Source organism: Schistocerca gregaria, chromosome 3, assembly GCF_023897955.1.
Source record: "Schistocerca gregaria isolate iqSchGreg1 chromosome 3, iqSchGreg1.2, whole genome shotgun sequence".
Classification (NCBI taxonomy): Eukaryota; Metazoa; Arthropoda; class Insecta; order Orthoptera; family Acrididae; genus Schistocerca; species Schistocerca gregaria.
The window spans coordinates 204,745,636-204,768,394 of NC_064922.1; the positions used below are offsets into that span (position 1 = coordinate 204,745,636).

General features: G+C 41.1%; 1 protein-coding gene across 4 annotated transcripts in view; it reads right to left on the reverse strand.

Annotated features, from left to right (window-relative positions):
• LOC126354037 (uncharacterized) overlaps window positions 1–22,759 on the reverse strand; it is a 119,573-nt gene that overhangs the window by 69,300 nt on the left and 27,514 nt on the right. For 3 of the 4 annotated variants that reach the window (XM_050003378.1, XM_050003380.1, XM_050003381.1), the window contains exon 2: window positions 417–575. The gene's annotated coding sequence lies outside the window, so the exon portion shown is untranslated. The remainder of the gene's footprint in view (window positions 1–416; window positions 576–22,759) is intronic. The other variant, XM_050003379.1, reaches the window with a different exon arrangement.

The window sequence follows — 22,759 nt, forward strand, 5'->3', positions numbered from 1 at the left end:
TGTGACTGTGTCAAGCTGTACACCACTATATAACATGATTGTTTTCTGTACTCATTTGTACTAGACTTTAACAACAAAATAGAATTTGTTTCTGCAATGTTTTTAATCACAGCAGTTCTATAAATTTATTACAGGCCTATTATGCCTTTCACATATTCTAACTTCCATTTTAAGTGTAGCCACCTAACATGACACACAAATAATAAGATTCATTATTAATCACCTACATAACAAAATTACTAAACTATTTTAATAATTAGGGCTCCATCATAAGATGCTTCTACATGACAAATCACTGAAGACTTACTCTTTTTATCTTCATGTCACACCAAGCGTTACAGTTGTCAACATAATCAACAGTAACTAATGTAAAATCTAGCCACATCACTCTGAAGTAATGTTTTATTATTACTTACTGTCCCAGGTCTGCGTCTGTGGGTACATTGCCATCAGAAATATTTGTGAAACAGTCCTTCATCAACAGATGAACTGCTGCAATTTCATTCTTATCGACTGCACATTTAGATAGCCTTTCTTCAAAATCCTTCAACATGCGGCAAGTTCCAGTCATACTGCTGTGAAAATATATCAGTGTTATGAATGTAATGTTAAGAAAAATAAGGTAGGTAAATTAGAACAAATATAGGCTGAAGTGACAAATCACATTCAATTGAAATCAAATATCATGTTGAAGAGGCACATGAAGCATTTACAAAATCTCTTCAAAAAATCGTTTCAGTATGCATACAAAACTACAGCTTATGAAGTCATCGTTGTAGCATAATGATCAATATGGGAAAGAATACAACTTCTGTGAGTCATGATAACCTCTCGGTTCAACAGTGAGTTTTACGGTTGAGTGTTTTTTAGCATGCACTAGTGTTGCAGTAGTTAATGTCCAGTCTTCAGGCATGGTCGATCATGAATGCTTGGTTGGAGGAAGTATTCAAAAGAAAGAAAAATAGAGTACTAAATTTTAGGGTCGTGTGTCAGGAGAATGTCTAACAGTAACTCACAAGTAGGGAATGTCATCCAAGACTCAAGCCTTCATCAAAGTTGAAGTTTTATTCAAATTCCATGTTATGACTTATTACAACAATTTAACAACACCACTCAGCAAAGAATATAATAAACCAATAGTGGCATTTCAGTCCACTGTATTTAATGAACACCCAACCAGTCATCTAATAAGGTTAATGATGAAAAAAAAGACATAATCGACAAGAAATGAAGTGAACAACAAGGAGGAACCTCACAAGCTAATTAAATCATATGTCTTCACATTTTTCCTGTATGGGCCAGAAGTGTGGACTCTCAAAAGGCCAACAAAAAACAATGAATGCCATTGTAATGTGGATTTCTAGAAACAGAGTCAGAATATCCTGGACTGACAATGGTCCAAACTGCTAAAAGGGTTGGAAATTGGAGACCATCAAGAAAATGAAACTTTATTAACTCAGTCAAGTAACACCTGAGTGGTACAGACAAGACTCTTCAAGGTAAAATAGTCACAGATATTGATGAATCTGATCCTCTGAAATTCAAGAAATTGATTCTAATGTTGTTGTTGTTGTGGTCTTCAGTCCTGAGACTGGTTTGATGCAGCTCTCCATGCTACTCTATCCTGTGCAAGCCTCTTCATCTCCTAGTACCTACTGTAGCCTACATCCTTCTGAATCTGCTTACTGTATTCATCTCTTGGTCTCCCTCTACATCTTTTACCCTCCACTCTACCCTTCAGTACTAAATTGGTGATCCCTTGATGCCTCAGAACATGTCCTACCAACCGATCCCTTCTTCTAGTCAAGTTGTGTCACAAACTCCTCTTCTCCCCAATTCTATTCAATACCTCCTCATTAGTTATGTGATCTACCCATCTAATCTTCAGCATTCTTATGTAGCACCACATTTCAAACGCTTCTATTCTCTTCTTGTCCAAACCAGTTATCGTCCATGTTTTACTTCCATACATAGCTACACTCCATACAAATACTTTCAGAAACGACTTCCTGACACTTCAATCAATACTCGATGTTACCAAATTTCTCTTCTTCAGATACACTTTCCTTGCCATTGACAGTCTACATTTTATATCCTCTCTACTTCGACCATCATCAGTTATTTTGCTCCCCAAATAGCAAAACTCCTTTACTATTTTAAGTGTCTCATTTCTTAATCTAATTCCCACAGCATCACCAGACTTCATTCGACTACATTCCATTATCCTCGTTTTGCTTTTGTTGATGTTCATCTTAAACCCTCCTTTCAAGACACTGTCCATTCCGTTCAATTGCTCTTCATCTAATGATCTTTTCTAAATGCCAATGGATAAAGTAAAAACTGCTTTGTGGTGCAGAAATATCAAGTAATGGCTCAGCATTTGAAGAAAATTATGTTGATGGCATATTAAACTATTCTATTCCTGAGGTACAACCCCAGTAACAAGGGAGGATAACAAAGTATTGCACAATAACTTTTGTCTCCCCTGGTATCACAGCAGGAATATTGAATTTTCACAATCATACAGTTTGAAATTTGCACTACAAGGGTATTTTGTTTTCACATGCAGCTCTAACAAGAGAATCCCAATCTATTAAAAAACATGGTGTGTACATTACTGCCGTCAGCTTGTGAAGAGCAGCAAATTAGAGTTCGATATTTTTTGGCCAAAGCTCATAAACTGAGTGAAATTCACAGGGACACACATGGCATGCACAGGGACGACTGTACGGACTGTAGCAACATCTCCAGGTGGCGTGCATTGTTCCCCAAGGTCTGTGTGGACTTAAATGATTCGGCACTCTCTGGGTGGCCAGAAAGAGCTGCAACCCCACAGCCGCTGAGGCAGAAATTTTTGAATGACTGGCATGTGCAACTGTCAAACTTATTGCACCAGTCAACATTTCCTACAGTGTCATGTATGATATTATTCATAAAATATTGAAATTAGTGCTCACTGGGTGTCTAAGAACCTGACATGCAACCACAAGGGTCAGTGAATGATGACAATCTTGGATCGGTTAATGCATTATGCTGCAGAAGAGAATGACTTTCTGAAAGGAATCGTCACTAGTGATGAGTCGTGGGCATACCACTACACACCATACAGACCTCTATGGAGTGGAAACATTCTGGTTCCCAATTAGAAAAAAAAACTGAAAGTTACTCAGGCTGCTAGGAAAGTGCTTCAGACAGTGTTCTGAGATATACACGGTGTGTTATTGGTGAACTTTGCTGAAAACGTGACCACTGTGAATGCTGCAGCCTACATGAAAACTTTAGTTAAGTTGTGTGTGCTCTTTGTGACAAACGCCACAACATTAATGCTAATGGTATCAAACTTCTTCATGACAATACTTGCCACCATCTTGCTGCTCCTGTTCATGAGGAAATCGCCAAATTTGGGTGGTCCAGATCTTGTACTGCTGGACTTTCATCTGTTTGGTCTCTTGAAAAAATACCTAGCTGGTCAAAGCTTTGTGACAGATGCAAAAGTGTAATCAGCAGTCCACAGATGGCTACATTCCAACCAATCGGACTTCTACGAACACTGCATACTGAAACTGGTACCATGATGGAAGAAATGTGTCGAGAACATTGGCGACTATAGAGAAAAGTAGGTAAATTATGTAAGTCCATTTGTGATTTTTTGATATTAGTTGCTTATAAAACTTTTTGGCAGTAAAATTATTGTGCGTTACTTTCTGATCTTCCCTTCTAAATATGAAGAAGGTGGGAACTATTTGCAACTACCTGAAATATGGCATACGAGATACATTATCACCCTAGAGGTAACATTCTCATTGTTAAATGATTATTTTATCAAAGTAAGTTGCTTCAAGACAGTTCTCCCTTATCAATGCTGAATTTGACAATACTTGTACTGATACAGCTTCTCATCCTGTTTAAAATCATCACCCACTATACTCATAAACACCGCCAGTGTTTCAGAACATAACTGTGCGAAGAACTACCAGACATATAGAAAATGACATATTAATGGATAGAGCATTGCTACACATTACAATTCTTAATATGTGCTGTGGTGTACTTTTACTAGGGGTGAGGCATGTCAGAATACACAGACAAATCACCCACTCTCTACAGTTGCATAAGACTAGTTCGCACTTGTAGATAGGCAACCCAATGAACATATTTCCAAAGTGGGCTGCTCTCATACTTTCCTGTGAAAATTGCGTCAGTGGCTTCAATGCATTATATGCATACACTGACTTGTGTCACAAGTGGTGCTGACCTGTATGCTGAGTTAAAAACTTGGAGAGATGCTCTATTCGCTGATGTGTGTCTACATTCCAAAAGTCTCGTACTTTTTGCACAGATCACAGTGAGAGGTATTTCCCCCACATCCACACCTGCCACCGAACAATGAGATGCTTTAAATTTTATAATAACGTCCACTTTCCCCCATGACTCTTAGCTGCTATCCCATTGTCCACAAGCATCTGGGATAGGGATGTAGTCAGGTTAATGGCTCTCTCAGACACATGTCGAACGTGTGTAGCAGTGGAGAACAGAGTGGAACAGGTGTCTGAGAATGGCAACATCAGCATTTTCCTTATGGCCTAAAAGAGGCCCATACAAATCATAGGAGTGGGTACACACCATAGGGGTGGCAAGAGCAAACTGTACACAGACAAAACGGGGCAGTTGGAGGTCTTCGCCTAGAGCTTCCAATCGTATCTCAGTTGGTCTATACACTTTTTGGGTGATTCATCAGCAGTGTGAACAGCGTCCAGAATGAATTTTCACTCTACAGCAGTGTGTGCACTGATATGAAATTCCAGGTTAGAGTAACGGTCCAGCACACAGTTTTAACCTGCCAGAAAGTTTAAGTCCGAACTGCTGGTTGTGAAACAGAGTCAAATAACATGGAAAGGTAGTGATCTGACAGATTTTAATTGCACAGGTCGCCAAGAACTGTCGATATATGATCCTCAGCGGTGGGATATCAGCTTCCACCACTAGACTGTCTACAAGGCTCACACAGAAAGCTCCAGTTGACAACTGCGTACCGTTGAGATGGACAGGACCTAACAAGCTCAGTACTGATGGTGGTGCTGCTGACTATTAAGCAACGCATCTAAAGTCCCAGCACGATAAAATCAAAGCTTTGCAGCATAAGAGAAGAACTGTGTAGTCTGTGCCTAAGGAGATGCTGATCTCAAAAGTTTGAAGCTCCATGGGCTTCAAGTACATTACTGAGGTAAAGTTTGTGTACATATGCACAGTGCTGAGTCTACCAAAGTGTATAATGCAAGTTTTCATGGGAGAAAATTGATATTGATGAGTCAGGGTTCAGTTATATACAGTCATAGACAAAAAGCCTGACCACTGGCCTTGCTGATCACCACCGACACTGAAGGCGGCCAATAAAAGTGGCTGCCCCTCAGAATACTAAGTCAGGCCACATGGATAATTTGATAACGCTGTAGAGTCTGGAAGAAGTGCTGTCTCCTCCTTGAGTTGTTCAGTGCTGTATCAGCTCAAGGGCTAGTAGTAAATGTTGCGCAATAAAGACACTAATTCATGAGTTCAAGTCCATTTCTTCTATTCTTTAAATAGCATTCTGCTGTATGCTAAAGTTATCAGTCTGATGTAACTTCAAAGATAATTTGTTTCGCTTTCTAACCCACCTGTAATAGCAAAAACTCATGGCTGCGTCAAGATCAGAAAAGTTCATACTCGAGAGTTTCCTTGCCGTAATGTGGCCACTGGCTACACACCACCTCACGCAGGTGCCGTCCAACCTGGAGATTGCACTTCTATAAGTATTTACCTCTTGTCATTTTTATGCAAGTTTTGGCATGACAGTGAGTGACTGTATGGCTTCCAATGGAAGTCCTGAATAGTTTTTATAATCTTGTCTCTTTCAGTAAAGACTTTGATTTTGATGATCTCCTCGATCAGCCTTTCATTTCAGCAATCTCTTCTGATGACATCCTTTATGTTTTTGTAGAGGTCTCCATATTTGGACGTGCTTCTGTCGGTGTTTAGCCTTTATTTCGTTTTGAGGCTGAATCTCTGATTTTTCTGTTTTTACAGAGCACTGGCTTTCATTACTGCTGTTCACATACTGCCGGTAATTTCTGTCTTTCGTTCAGATCTATTCTTCTTAACTTTTCTGTTGGTAGTTTCTTGTTAATCTCATTTCTTTTCTCTTTCAACTATTTATTGTTGGTCAGCTCTTCCTGTCCATCATATGGTTTCTCTCGAGATGAGTGTTAATATAAATCCTGGCCTCACTGGCATATGGTCACTACCTCTCTTGAAGAGATTTACGACAGGCATATCAGAGTAAATTTGTTTATTGAATAAGAAGAGGTAATCACCTTCATTCTTAACCTTGCTGTCAGGGATTCTCTAGGATTTCTTTATCGGATTTTTCTTGTAAAATTTCTTCATTAACATTCTTTGTTAACAAAATACATATCATATGTCCTATCTGGGTTTGCTTAGAAAGTCCAAAATTTCCAATGAAGGGATGATGATCTGTAGTCTTCATTCCTATCTTGATAGTAAGATCACCAAGTATTAACAAAAATGTGTCAGTTTCTGAATTTTTTGCTGTTGTCAGACTGTCATAGAACTGTTCTATTTCTTCATAGATTGAGGTGGAAATAGGAATGTAGGCGCAAATGATTTGAAGGCTAATCTCAGCATTCAACTCAAGGTTGATGTAGATCAGTCTGTCTGAAATGGAAGTGATCTTGGTGACAGCAAATTTCCTACTGTTGTGAATCGGCAAAGCTATGCCCAATAAGAAAATTTGCATGTGAGTTACTCTGAAACAGGAGATGCTCAGACTTGCAGATAGTAATCACTTCAGCTTCGAGCCTCTTCTTACTGATTCCGATTATGTCCTATTTGACATTCTGCAATACGTGTTCCAAAAAGCCAACAAGTTCTTCATGTCTCATGGTGTGAATATTATATGATGCTGAACAGAAAGTTTTGTTCAAGTTGTTCCTGTTTTCTTTGGAATTCTTTTGTTGTTTAACTTGATTGGTTGATTTTTTGCAGTCGGTGCATTGAGCATTATTCAGATTGTAGCATGAGATGGGTATTCGTCCAAGTAGCCCACGGAATCTTTAAGCAATAATCTTGTTGGGATGTCCATTAAAGTCAGATATACTTTGTGTCACGTGAGAGTAGGAGTCAAAACAGGTAGTAGCACCTGACGTCATCTCAAGTTGAGATTTTTTTGTAGTGCAATCTTTGCTGAGCAATTGACACTGTATAAGAATGAGGGCTTTTTCTTTTCTTTTCTTTCTAGCAGATCACAATGCTGTGTTATGCGTGTGGCTTTTTTTCCCCCCTCCTCTTTGATAAAGATAATAACATCTGAGTTGCTGAAGTGCGCAGACAAGTTGCAGTCGAGTGCGGGTCCTCTTTAATTTTACAGAATTCACCTAAAACTGATAATCCATAATCTGGAGTTGTTTTGGAAAACATTCTAGAGAGCCACGGCCAAACTTTGTTATAAACAGATCGCGCGCGGACTTTTCAAATAATGGCGCAAAGTCTGAGATATGCGGTAGGCTATTGATACTCCATGTAATTTCTTGACATTAACTTTGTAATAATTATTAAAGAATTATTGGAGGTTATAGTAATCGTTCTTGGTGCTTACAGTGAATGGGGTTTGATTTACTGTTTGAATATGACATATATTAATCACGGAATAGTTGATTGATCGATATGTTGGTTAGGAACCAATAAACATACTGTAATGGAATTACGAGAACGATTTTTTCAATCATTGGTGACCACTACATGCACACCAGAAAACTGACAAATTTCGTTGTGCATGAAATTTGGAACGGATGAGTTTTGTTTCAGCTCCTTGGGATCAATAAACTTCATCCGAAGTTGGAACTTTATAAACTGTGTCGTATTCCTTCAATTTAGTAGACCAATAAAAATTATAGTCTACACTACAATTTTCACCTTTTGAAAAAAGAGAGCACTTACCTTTTTAGAGAAATGTTTCAACTTTAGTCATCAGTCTTCCCAAAATGGAGATAAGGATGAAACTCTCACACTGCACTACATCATGGAGATCAACCACATATATGCCCCCTTCTCCCTCCCTTTTGTTGAAAACCCTAAGATATAGCCATGGTACAACGAAGGAAGAGGGTTTGCATAGCCGAGGAGAAAAGAAGACAACAACAACGATAGAGCAAGAGAGAGAAAGAAGGAGGGGGGAGGTCACAAGATAACTTATGGGAACAACTGCCGATATTTCAACAGGAGCACATTCTGCAGTTTTGCCTTGAAAATAGCAAAGTGTGCTCCTGTCAAAATATCAGTGGTTGTCAACAATGTCACCTGGCTGCATTTCCATATGTTATTTGAACACTGTATATGCCAGGATAAACTCTGGTCTCACACCGAGTATAATTTTATTATCTACATTCTAGTCCCTAAACCTAGTTACAGTAATGGGAATAAAACTCAGCAAGATATGCTTTTGGTATTTTGCCAATCGTGCAGCCGTATCTTTGTGATGCAAGTTGTAGTAACTTCTGAACCTGCTCAAGGAACACTCCAGCTGGTATTCTTCCTGCTGCTAATATAATTAAATCTTGGCAACAATGTAGAATGTGTTTGGCAACTCTGTGACTGATGAGTTACTTCCTGGTTAATAAAGAATTATTATGCAAAATTCCGTTGATTTTTCACGACATTTCCATTCACTTTAGGTGTGACATAAGGTTATCAATTAATCATTTTGATTACAGTAAAGTCAGTCTAGATGGAAACAGCAAATAATCCCGTCATTCACATTGCAATTTATCTGTCCAAGCCAACACAAGGGCAATAACTGAGAGTCGAATACACATCTGTTCACTAGTTCTGAGGTAACGTGGTCACCTGTTAAGTGAAGGCTGCTTCTGCTTGTGGTTCCAACCTCCCTGAAGGCCACATGTTTAGCATCTCTGTGACAAAACTACAAGTAGCCAGATTGAAAATCGATAAGTATATCTTAAGAATACTTCTCCATCAAATGTCATCTCACTACTTCCAGTAGCTTAAAGTGCAATGGCAAAAAACTTATGGCACTGCAATGCCTCTTGGTAATGATAATCCCTCTTTCCACTTCTGCCAACATAATTTTTCGTTACTGTGAACATACAATTTTATTTATGAAATTGCCACATTTCCATAATATTTGCATGTGATACAAGGCCGCAAGTAAATATAAATCGTTTCAAAGCCCAAAGTGCTGACAAAGACACATTTGTGTTACAGCTACTTTATGATTTATTAAAATAGACCTTCTTCGTAATGTAATCATGGTAAGTTATATTTCCATGCATTAGTGCCATGCATGTTTTAATAACATATTCCATTAGTTTATCAAGCACAGCAGCATAAATCTAGAGAAATGGAAATGAGCGTACAGCATTGTGGGCCAGGAATCCCCCATTCGGGGAAGTTCAGCCACCGAGGGCAAGTACATATTGCATTCGACGCCACATTGGGTGACTTGCGCATTGGAGATGGGGATGAAATGATGATGAGGACAACAGAAAACGCAGTCCCTAAGTGGAGAAAATATCCTGCCCCAGCCGGGAATCGAACCCGGGCCACTTGGCGTGGCATTCCACCACACTGAAAAGTCAGCTACCGGGGGTGGACATCTAGAGAAATTATCATCAACAATATATTCTTTCTCAATATCTGTAACAGTTTGACAATCCTCAAGCAGGTTACTGATTCATCACCTGTAGGAAACTACTGGTTCTGAGTTAAAGATAACATCAAGCCAGGTTTGAACTGCATTCTTGCACAGAAAAGAATTTTCTTGACTTCTATTCAATAATAGCTGCGACAGCTAACCATTTGAGGGCATAAGATCAGAAGAGTTCATGTGAGAGGGATGACTTTTGAAACAAAGTCCTGGATAGTTTTGTTCGTGAAAGAAGCAGAGTGTGATATCATCTAGTAGCAAACGTGATGCAGTTTTGTCAGTTGTTTTTCTTACATTGCGATAGAAAGTTGTCCCAGCTGTTGGCAGCAAATACCAGCTGCGATAGACAAACCCTTGGAGAGGAATTCTTACAAAGATTTCCTTGAATGCAATGTCGCAAAAGGCCAATGATGGTTATGGCATTCAATGCTCCACATATTGTCTAGCACACAAGCACAATACTGGCTGCTAATGGCTCTACGGGGTCGGACTGCAGGTATCCAATGGTGACCACACCACAAAGCCACAGAGCGAAGCTGAACTGCTTCATTGACGAGTAACTCACAACACTGCTATAGTGCTAGTGGTTCTGATACAAAGCAGGGCAATGGCAACGATAAAGCAAACAGTCTGACAATTCTCAAGCAGTTTACTGATCTTTGACACTGGTCATGTGTCGGCTATTTTATTTAGCTGGCCTTTGCCGTGGTACAACTGGCTGTGCGAAGCATTAAAGGAACAAGCTAGGATGGTCATGGGGTTGGTTGGTTTGCAAAAAGGTGAAAGAGAGAGTTACATGTACAACTGGGTGAGGGCAGTACGCCCGTGTGCCAAGTGGTGACACGAATGTGGCTGGGGATGGCAGCCAGCACTTCAGCAAGGCAGGGTCACTGTTGGCTCGATGTGATGCAGAGGGTGACACGGCTGAGTTTTGTTTCTTTTGTTTTGTTTTTGGGCGCAAAAATAACTAGAGTCATAAACGCCCATGCCAGAACTGTAGAAAATGAAAACGAAGACAAAAGGAGGAGTTAAAAACGACTATACATTAATCCCAATCAATGGAAGAGAAGACAGCTGAAAACAGGAGAAAGGTCTATAAAGTATACCATAGAGAAACAGAGGTCCTGAACTAAAGTTTAATTTCCTTCGTCATATTGCTATGACAGATAAAAAGTAAAATGTGGTCGAAAGCCCAACCATCTGGAAATGGTGCACAGTTATAGGTTGAGGGAAATGAGTACAAAGTAGTGGGGGGAGCACCACTTAACAAATGGTGATGGCTGAAAAGACAGTGCCCGATACGCAACCTGACTAAAATGATCTCCTCATGGCAAGAGGGCTGAGAGGAGGTCGTCCAAGCTGCTAGGAAAGGCTTAATACCAGGAGCTTGTTCCCTTGATGGGAGGGTCATTGGTGATGCCAGATGGCAACACAGATCATCAAAGGCATTGTAAGAACTAGAGGGTTGAGGTACAAGGATTGCAGCCTTGGCAGCTGCGTCAATGGCCTCATTTCCTGTCAGACAAAGAGGCCAAGAACCCACATTACATTATAGTGGCTGCATCAAGAATAAACAAGTGACAGTTTTCCTGGACTTGCACTAAGGAACGGACAGTGTACAGCACACAGAGGCTTTGGAAGACACAGAGTATCAGAACGGATGATACAATTGAAAAGCCTGTGTCGCCAGATGTATTGTGTGGCCTGATGCAATGCGAGGAGCTCTGCACTAAATACCGAGCAGTGTTCGGGAAACTGATACCGATAAAAGTCGGTGCCAATGACGAAGGCACACCCAACACTACAGTCAGTCCAAGAGCCATTAGTGTACACAAAGATACTATCGTGAAGTTCCATACGAAGGATGTGAAACTGAAGGTGATAAGAGCGAGGCTGGATAGAGAACTTAAGAAACGAATGAAGTCATAGGTGAACACAGCCCACCGCACAAAGGAAAGGTGGTGAAGGGTTCACACCCATCAGGAAAATGGTAGGCAGTGTGAAGTTAAGCTGAAGGAGCAAGAGCCGAAAGCAAACTCCAGGAGGTAATAGAAGAGGGACGTGCACAATACTGGCGATCAAATGAGTCATCGAAGGAGGTGGCACAGGATGGGTGGCCACTCATGGCAACAAAAGGCTTATGTGCTGAGGGGGAAGTCACAGCAGTAGGACAGTGGCAGTTTGGCAGCTTCTGCATACAGACTATAAAATGGGCTAGAGTAAAAGGCACCCTCTACCCAGATGTGGTTGCCTGCATGCAGGAGAAACTGTTTGCCTGCAACAGAAAGATGCTGCAACATCTGAATGTGAACATCATCTTGCTCTGGGGCAGAGGTTTGAGATGAAATGAGAGCATTATCTAGCTCCCTCATCGTAAAGCCACTATTGTAGCACTCATTATGCATGGGTGCTCCAGTGTTAAGACAGATGAGGTTAAGTTGACTGAGGTCAGCCAAGAGGACACCTCTCTGACAGGTTCTGGAGATGGTGCGCAGTAAAGTCACCGAACAGCAGAAAAGTGTGGGCAAGCAGTCCAATAAGCTGGAAAACGTCTACCCTGGCAATATTGAAGATGTAGGGATGTAAACAGTACAAAGGGAAAAGGTCACGTGAGGAAGGAAAATGCAAATTGCAATGATGTGGAGCCAGGTGACACCAGTGACACAGATTTTGGGCGAGTGAGGGTATCATGTGGCAACACCACTGAAGAGGATCTCCTTGTTGGTGAAGGAGAAGACTTTCCCCCTTTATTTGACTTCTTGGAGAATTTCCGGTTGGCAGAGGAAGACTCAGTTGTTTGTTGGCTGGAGGGACTTACAAACTTTGTGAGAGTATTCCTTCTGTCCTTGCCGGCCTGCTGGTTGTGTATCAAGTGACTTCACCCCATGAGGTGAAATTTTCGTGGCTTGTTGCATGGCTAGAGGAGGGACGGTGACGCTACCATAACGCTGAATGATTCCACAACAGCAGTGCTAAATTTGAGGTCAAATGTCTGCATGACTAAGTCCTTCATGAAGCAAGATGTAGCAAGAACAGTACTATAGGTGCCAGATGGTAGAATGCAGGGTTTCCAACTGGTCAACAACTTCGAAGCGATCGGGTAAGGCACTTTTTCCTTCGCCCGCATCTACTGGACAGCCCACTCATCAAAATACATGGGACCCTCTCAGGAGGTGGTGACATGGTTGCCATTGCAGTTGAGAGAGAGGGGAGGAGGAGGCAAACAATAGACCTCGTGAGCATCCCTACCACAGGTTACATGTACGACTGGATGTCAACAGGCCTCTCGAGTGCGGTTGTAATGATGCCACTAGTAGCAGCGCATTGAGTTTGGAATTTACAGTCATACTGTGATAACTTCAAAGCCTGCTTTGATCTTTGAGGTAAGCACCACAGTATCAAAAGTGAGAAAAAGAGTGTGTGTGGGCACTAAGGCTGCATCTACTTTTTTAATTACCTGATGGACTGTAATGACACCCTGATCGGAGTAGTACGTTTGGATTTCTGCCTCAGTCAGACTATCGAGCAGTCTAGTGTAGATAACACCACGGGTAGAAATCGGCATTCAATGGACCTCAACACAAACACTATAGCAGTGGATGCACTAAACTGTCAGCAGGTGGTGTGCTTGAGAATCTAAGTAGTCCCCTAAAGCAAAGTCCCATTTTATAAATGAGAGCAGGATTTCACAGGGCCAGCAACTGCATCAACACTTTTCTGAATAATAAACGACTGACAGTAGCAAATGACTGAGCATCGTCAGTACATGAAACTATGAGGAACCGTGGTGAAGTTAGAGATCTCTGAATCATTAACCTCATTCTGTTTACACTTGGTAGACGTTGATGGTGGAAAAAATGATTGGCTCAATGCAAGAAAATCTCTCAAAATTGCCAGCGTCTCCAATGGCACACTCCTTCCAACTGGGGCCTTAGGTGATTGTTCACATCTCAGGTCACACCTCCTGAGCACCTGCCAGAGAGACCAATCAGCAATTTAGGAAGGTAGCAGCTCAGGCAATCACCCCTCCCTGGGCTGGCCTTGACCAGCGGGGTATGTGCGAACCCTACCTGTCAACCTGGGGCTGGGAATTACACATAACCCAGTCACCTGTTGTTCGTCTGAAGGTGGGTTAGCCTTCAGGAGTGCACACGGAAGAATACGAAGGAGAAGGAGAAGGAGAGGAACTTCAAACGCTGAAGCAAAGGAAGGATAGGAGAAGCAGAAAGAAAAAAAAAAAAAACAAGAGGAGGAAAGAAAGACAGTGGAGAGACTGTTCTGATATCGGTGATTGAATATGCAGAGCACATTTCAGAAATGTTCCCCAAGGGGGAAAAAAGAATAGCAATAGGACACACATGCAGCATGCAAGGGGAAAGATGCTGCATAGCCTGGGGACCCATAGTAGCCAAGCACAAACATGCCAAAGAGCAGCAAGCCATCTGAGAGCCACAGATGAGTTGGACTGCATGGTGCGAGGTCTCCTTGGCTCAGTTGAACTGGGGCTGGCAGTGTCCACAATGTAAGTCCTTGCTGTCCATGAGCAGTTTATGCCTGGGTGCAGCCGTGTCCTGTCCCGTTGCATCGCACAGTTTTCAGTCTTCTCACTCTTGCTGACAACTGCAACCTTTTTTGTGGGCGAGTTTTCTGCTGCTGTAAGTACTGTCCCCCGAACTACTAAGTTCTTGTCTGCCCATTTCTTGTTAGAAACCATACAGTGCTTTGATTGCACTGCATTATTGTTCTGGCTCAGCATAACCTGTTGGTTGTGCCTATTGATGAGGCTACTGGTAACGGTTGAGCCTTTGGAGTGGTTTGGCAATCATTCTGAAAGGCATGTACTATTTAAGGTGTCTTGGTGTGAAGCCAGAGCAAGCCCAGTAACTCTATCATTATTCTTAACCTGTTTTAATTCGGGAGAGCCATTATAGTTACTGTAGGATTACAAAGTTATCTGTTTCACCTTACAGAAAATTGGTAGTTGCTTAGGCTGTTCTATTTTTTTTTATTACCTAGTGCTTCCATGTATTGTCTTATTTAAGCAAGTATTGATTCATGGCCTGCTTTGATTGCAGCTGTGTAAGAAAGCCAGAGTAGTAGTTTCATTGATTTTCACTTTCCTGGATTGCAGTTTAAAGATAGATTTATGTTGGTCATATGAAATGCAACATCTGCCAGTGTCGAGATTTATTTTTAAAAAATTCCTGGCTTTCACTAGTTAATTAATAGGAAGTTGTAGTATTTTATAATGATGCTTCCTAAAGCTTGGGGGCTTGGCAAGTACCATCACATTTGGCTGTAAATTTATTGCTTTTTATATGTTGTAGATTGGGACTTATTCTGTCTGTGTCATTTTGAGTATTGTCTCGGGCATTGGCGCCGACCAGTGCAGTCAGCTGAGCCACGCTCTCTGAATGGTGCTGTAGTGGAATGGCACAATAACGGATGTATTATATGTTCTCAAAAAAGTACTCTCTCTTTAAATTATAGTTTGTTAGTCATACTATTTTAAGTTAAGATTAAAGAATTCTGATTCTACTGGGACCAACCGGCCGGAGGTGTGATAAATTAACCTGTTGAGTAAAGTATTTTCCTTGCAGTAATTTTGGTCAATTTAATTTTTGGGGAATTGTGTTTTGCTTCAAGTTCCCCTTTTCAGAGGTACTGGTTGAGTCTTTGACACTTCTTTTGCATATGATTTATTAAATTGGAAAATGTTCTAAATTTAGTTTGAAATATCATTCTACTTGAAATCCCCCCCCCCCCCCACTACCACTTTGCATTTAAAATGTCTTGTAACAATTGCTATGCTAACTTGTTTTGAACTGAGGCATATATGTACGTCTTCTGATCCCAAGTGTTATTCACTGTATTTATTTATTTTTTAAATTTTATATGCTAAGGGCCAGCTATTGTAATAAAGATGTCTATTTGTTACCAGTGTCCAACACTGGTAAATAAAGAATATTGTTATAGAATATAAAATAAAGATAATAAGAATAAAGAATATTGTTATATCGTATTCAAAGATGGGTTCAGCCATTACACTCCAGCAGCCCTGTGCCCTGCTGTTATCTATAAATGGGAACAGAGCATGGTGTGGGCATAAGGATACAAACTACAAACTGGTGATAGCATAGCCATCAGTATATTGTGTTATTGTTGTGTTAAAACTCCCCGCAATCACGAAGGTCATAGGTGTGGTAAGTCTTAGAAAACTGTGCCTGCAATACAAGCTATGCTTTTGTAAACAAAACGTGGAGGGCAGCATAGTGGAACTTTGCCAATGCCTGCATGCTTCCTTGACTCCCCTAGCAAACACCTCTGCCGAGACAGTGGGTAAGATTGGGGAAATTACTGAATTCTGTAAAAGTTTATTGAGTGACCTTCAGGATGATTTATCAGGTTTTAAAATTGACTCCCCATCTCAAAGATAGATTTCCTAAGTATGTGCCCTTTTGGACCACCTGACTAATACAATTCATGACATATGTAGTATTAGTAGGCATCCCTCAGTTTTGTCTGAAGTACAGAGGTTGCAGGATGAGGCTGTGGCCTTACGACAGCAAATATGATTTCTAAATTGTAAGAGGAGGTTGAAGTAAATATTAGTGAGGGCTGACATGAACAAAAAATCAGCAGGCCATTCGGTATGTTGTCAAACCCAATGATGGCTGTTCATAAGTAGATAGTACCGATCAGTTAACTGAATTGTTGTGACTGTTGGTTAGGTTACATGAACACCCTAACGTATTACAGGATGATTATTGGGTACTCTTACAACTTATTTATCTCTTGGCAGTAGCTCATTTGGTTAGGATAAATGCAGAAGCATAGAATGGTGGAATACATTGTGCAAAAGAAGGATTTGGAAGACCTACATGTACACCAGGTACATTGCAAGGATGAGCCTTTGGCTCATTATGTTAATGAAGTGGTTCTCGAAATATTAACATTGTGTGTTGAGATCTCTAAAGAACAAGTGGCAGCAAATATCTTGGAATGTATAACAGCAGAGGACAGGCCCAGGATATCATTTAGTGAAAAAGCCAGAGTGCTTTGTCAATTTAGACAAGCCTTTGGTTGAAATAGAGAATATTAATTACACTAACCATAAACAGGGGGACCTGGTTGGGAGGGAGTGACATGTTGAGGCAGGGAAGGAGGAGGGGGTGACAGAACTAAATCTGAGCAATGACCTGGGCATGGTAAATAATATGTGTGAATTCAGATCTGGTAAGTCACATCCTGTTACTGGGGCTGTGCGCGACCATTGCGAGAAGCCTCAACATTTTGCCAGAGAGAGTCCAATACCTCGAGGTATACGAATCAAAAGCTGATGCCAGAAGCTAGGGGCACATTCTGCTTTATGAAGAAGGCTCCCGCTAGGTGGTTGTAGGGTTTGCGCCATGTGGGGTGGGTGGCTGCCCTATGTGTGCTCAGTGTTAGGAAGTGAAACTGTATGTGCTCTGCTGGATTCCAGGATTAATATCTCCTTAGGGTGACGTGTAATATAAACGTTACACGCAATTGGCCAAGTTGCTGGAGCTAAGTGTGATTAGCCAAGTGTGTCATGTGGCATATGGCCATTCCTTTAATGTCACTGGTCAGGCTCGATTCAAACTGAGCGCACAGAGTTTCTCATGAGCATTTGTGTTCATCGTTGTTAAAAACTTGGTGGTGAAGCTCCTTCTGGGTGGTGATTATTGGCAATTGACCCAGTGCTTGGTCGATTATGCAGGTGGCCATTTTTATATTAAATTTAGGCCATAGGAGAATTAAGTTTTGTGCCCGTGGCACTGACACAAAGGCATGCATGTAGAGTGAGTGCATAGCAAGCAAGAGTTGATGTTAGTCACTTATCCAGAGATCAAGCTGCCCAATTAAAGAGAGAGTTGTATGACTTTCCGGAAGCGTTAAGTAATATGTTGGGAGTAAATAATAGAATCAAACACCAGATCCAGCTCATGGAACAGCACCCAGTGCATCTGACTCCCTACTGATTATCACCACCTAAAACGTACCAAATGTGTAAGGTCACTGGACAGTTACCTGCTGATTGTGTCGTCAGTCCCTCTCCCTCTTCTTATGCTGTGCCTATACTTCTGATTCCTAAGCCCCATGGGGAGCGATTTAGTTCTGTAGTTGATTACCGACATTAAAATCAGAACATTGTGCTTGAGTCTGTCCCACTCCCAGAATTACACACCTGCTTTGTGTGACTTACAGGGGACAAAGTTTTTACCGTTCTGGACTTAGTGGACTTTAACCAGGCCTATCAAATCCCTTTAGCAGAGGAGTCTAAGCCTGTAACAGAATTCTGTACCAGCTATAGCTTCTTTGCATTTAATAGGTTCCCTTTGAGCTGACCACAGGTGTGGCAGTCTTGTCGGACTTGTAGTCAAGTTTGTTTATAATTATTTGGACGATGTAGACATGTACAGTGGCAGTTTTGTGAAGCAATGTGTCCACATCTGGCAGATGTTCAGGTGTCTATGGGAAGTGGGTCCAACTGTTAAAGCCACCAAAGTAACTTTGGCCCGGGACGAAATATCCTTTTTGGGACACACCGTATCTTGGAAAGGGGTTGCCTACGACCACACCTGCGCAAAGGCCATTCATTTGTTTCTGGTTCCATAGGACAAGATGGCCACTTCCAATTTTACATGCTTCGTGAATTTCTTTCAAAGGTTCAAACTGTATTTCTCGCAGATAGTGGCTCCTATTAACCAATTATGTAGGGAGGGCAAAAAACTCGTATGGGCTGAATCTCAACATGCTGCCTTTGAGGCATTGATATTGCCAGTACAATGGCACCTGTAGTGGGGATCCCTGATTGTAATTGCCTGTTCATTGTTTACACTGGCATTTCCAATACTGGTGTGGCGTCTGTCATATTACAAGAGTAGATTGGAGAGATGTATTGAATGGTATTATTTTTCTTTCTTTTCTCATATATAAGCTATATGTAAACTGAATGAGGTATAAACCAAAGACACCATGAAAGGTAAATTAATGAGTTGTTTTGTGGCAAGGATAATGCTTTGATATATTGTTAAATGTCTGTATGAAACAAAGTAACAAATATGCTCTTCAATTTATTGATTCATGTACATTCACCCTTTTGTTTTGGGAAGTGGTAGTGTATGCACATATGCTTGGATCTGCCTCATCAATGTTGTTAAAAATGTGTATTTTTACCAATCATTAGAGGTGTTATAAAAAGTTATTAGAAAAGAAATATTTATTCGCACCATCATAAGTTCAAATCCTATGTATTCATCATTTCACTCGCCGCAAAGATCCTTCATCAGGAGGTTCGGTGTAGAAAAGAATAATTCACGCAGTATCTGGAGGAGCATTTTGCATCAGCGTTGTTACACTCAAGACTAAACACAATGGAATTAATGTGACGGTAATGATTCAAACTTGGTAGGCGTCTATTGAACTTTGTTTACTTCCATTAAAAATATTGTGCTTCGTGTGATAGATCGACAGTTTCAATCATTGTGGGGATTAATTGGTACCGGACACTACTGGAAGCAGCAGTACGTAATAAAATTACATTTATTGACCTTGAATGTAATGATATTAAATGTCTGTTGATATTGGCATCAGTTAAAGTTCACCCAATATTGTGCACAGATTCATAAGTTACCTTCAAACATTTTTTCTAATATTCTTTCAATCAATTTTTCCAATTATTCAAGCAATTATTAACCCATTTCCACACCCCTATTCAGAAAGGAGGCCTCTTGCATACACTTCGCAGGTGTTGTCACCAGCTGAAACCAAATACTCAGTGTACAAATTGGAAGTGTTGGCCGTAGTGTTTGCATTAGAGAAATTCAAATTCCACTTGGAACATCGTGGTTTTGCTTGGAAACCGACAACCCGTCCCTGAACTGGGTGTTGGGTCAACCATGCATGATGGGGCGAATAACACGGTGGGCAGTAAGGATCACTGCATTCCAGTTCAAAGTTTGCCATATTAAATGGGGACAGAACCAAACTGCCAATGGTGTTGAGCTGAATGATTCAAGTGGATGATGTCGGTGATGAGCCTGAGGCTAATGGAGAGCTTCCATGTGTTATAACTTCCTCTGCATCCTGTGTGGTGCTTCAGTGGATACAGGAGCATGGAACAGATGATGTTCACGAACAGAGAATTCAGATATTAATTTATTCTATTCCTAATATCAAATAGTAAAAAATAATATACAGGGTGATTCAAAAAGAATACCACAACTTTAGAAATTTAAAACTCTGCAACGACAAAAGGCAGAGCTAAGCACTATCTGGCGGCGAATTAAGGGAGCTATAAAGTTTCATTTAGCTGTACATTTGTTCGCTTGAGTCGCTGTTGACTAGGTGTCAGCGTCAGTTGATCCTAAGATGGCGTCCGCTCAACAGAAAGCTTTTTGTGTTATTGAGTGCGGCAGAAGTGAATCGACGACAGTTGTTCAGCGTGCATTTCGAACGAAGTATGGTGTTAAACCTCCTGATAGGTGGTGTATTACACATTGGTATAAACAGTTTACGGAGAATGGGTGTTTGTGCAAAGGGAAAAGTTCTGGACGGCCGAGAACGAGTGATGAAAATGTAGCACGCATCCAGCAAGCATTTGTTCGCAGCCCAGGAAAATCGACTCGCAGAGCTAGCAGAGCGCTGCAAATTCCACAATCAACTGTATGGAGAGTCCTACGAAAAAGGTTATTTATGAAACCTTATCGTCTGAAATTGGTTCAAGCACTGTCTGCAGCTGATAAGATTAAAAGAATCGATTTCTGTGATTTTATCCTTGCTCAAATGGAAACAGATGAATCTTTTGTTTCAAAGATTGTGTTTAGTGATGAAGCAACTATCCACACTAACGGGAAAGTCAACCGTCACAATGTCTGTATATGGGGCACTGAGAATCTGCGGGAAACAACTCTGTATGAACATGACTCGCCTAAGGTCAACGTTTTCTGTGCCATTTCAGCCAATAAAGTTTTTGGTCCCTTTTTCTTCGAAGGTGCTACTGTAACTGGACTACAATATCTGGAGATGTTAGAGAATTGGCTGTTCCCTCAGCTCGAACAAGAAGCACAACAATTCATATTTCAGCAGGATGGAGCGCCACCACATTGGCACTTATCTGTCCGTAACTACCTGAACGTCAACTACCCGAGGCGATGGATCGGCCGCCAGGCAGCCCGTGACAGAGCACTTCATCACTGGCCTCCAAGAAGCCCTGATCTTACCCCCTGCGATTTTTTCTTATGGGGGTATGTTAAGGATATGGTGTTTCGGCCACCTCTCCCAGCCACCATTGATGATTTGAAACGAGAAATAACAGCAGCTATCCAAACTGTTACGCCTGATATGCTACAGAGAGTGTGGAACAAGTTGGAGTATCGGGTTGATATTGCTCGAGTGTCTGGAGGGGGCCATATTTAACAACTCTGAACTTGTTTTTGAGTGAAAAAAAAAACCTTTTTAAATACTCTTTGTAATGATGTATAACAGAAGGTTATATTATGTTTCTTTCATTAAATACACATTTTTTTTAGTTGTGGTATTCTTTTTGAATCACCCTATATAACTTTGAAGCTGGAGTTGCAGCATCAGTTGCTATGAGTAGCTTCGAATGTTGGAACATGTACAGATACCACAGATTTACGAATCAGTCACACTTCACTACAATAACTATTCAGTGGATCACAAGCCTCGGCCACTATGAAAGTCTGTGAACGTTATACAACTGGCAAACACACAAAGCGGGGTCAGTGCTTGAATGTGTGAACTTAAGTAGACCCACTGCTGGAGCTCCACAGAGGGGATGCTTGCATCTCATTGGCAGTGGCGTACATATTCAAGGCAGTGTCCTCGTGCCATGGTGGCGGCTGTAGGAAAAGCAGCAGTGTAACTGGTGGCATATTTTTGAAAGTGCGGATGATCAGATAGTGGCTGACATCGCAGTATGCAACATGGAGTTCTGACAGAGATTCCGTACCTGTTTGCCAATCTCTAAGTGCAGCAGCAACAAGATCCTGAACAGCAGTCCATTTATGATAAGTTGAAAGCTGGAGGGACTGTTCCAGGATTTCGCATTTGCCATTTTCCTTGTTTCCAGTCCAGAGGGGATGAGGTATCCAAGTTATTTTTACCCTGGAGCCCAATCCCTGGTGTGTTTACATACTTCCTTCAGTCCTTGTGTGGACATCACCTAGGGCTCCATAAAACATGGCAACTAACAGGCAATCACTATACTGACTACCTGGGTTCCTTGCCTCATACACACGGGAGAAACTGTTTTGTCTTTGCCAGGGTTGACACCTTCACTAGCTTTGTCTGGTTGAACACTAACCGTAGCACCACTGCTGCTATTAGCATTCAACATCTTGAGAGAATTTTTGCCAGCTTTGGGCACCCAACAAATCTCAGTTAGTGACAATGGACCAGCCTTCACATCTAAAGAGTGAAGCAGTAGTGGTTTGATCTCACAATAGTGTGTATAACTAAGACACCTTACTATCCATAGCTCTCTTTTGCTGAAAGATAAACCATAACTTGAAATCAAACTTCACAACATATACTACATCGATTTCAAGGCAAGCAGTGCATGGTTGCATAACTTCAAACAATGTACAGCACTGGAAGACCTACAATAACAAAATTTCAAACAAAGTATCAAGTTTATGACGCACTGCTGACTGCGGTATCTGCCCGAAAATTTCTAGATAAGAAACAAACTTATCTCATCATTCAGTAAGGAATTTGTTTTCAACTCCAAACACTAACGATTTGAAGAGGAAATGCATATGAAGGTAATCCTGGAAATTAGAGGTGCCGAGAAATTTGTAACAAAATCATCTAACATCAGTGCCTTAACACATTTGAATACAATTATGATGACTGTTAATCTGGATGGTTAGTTGGTTGGGAAGATATTTATTGTGCTTCAATAAGTTAGAGGTGCTCTGCCTCCTCTGACTTTGTCGTATGCACGATCTTGCAAGAGCAGTAGAAAATATTTATGCCACAGCAAGCAATAGT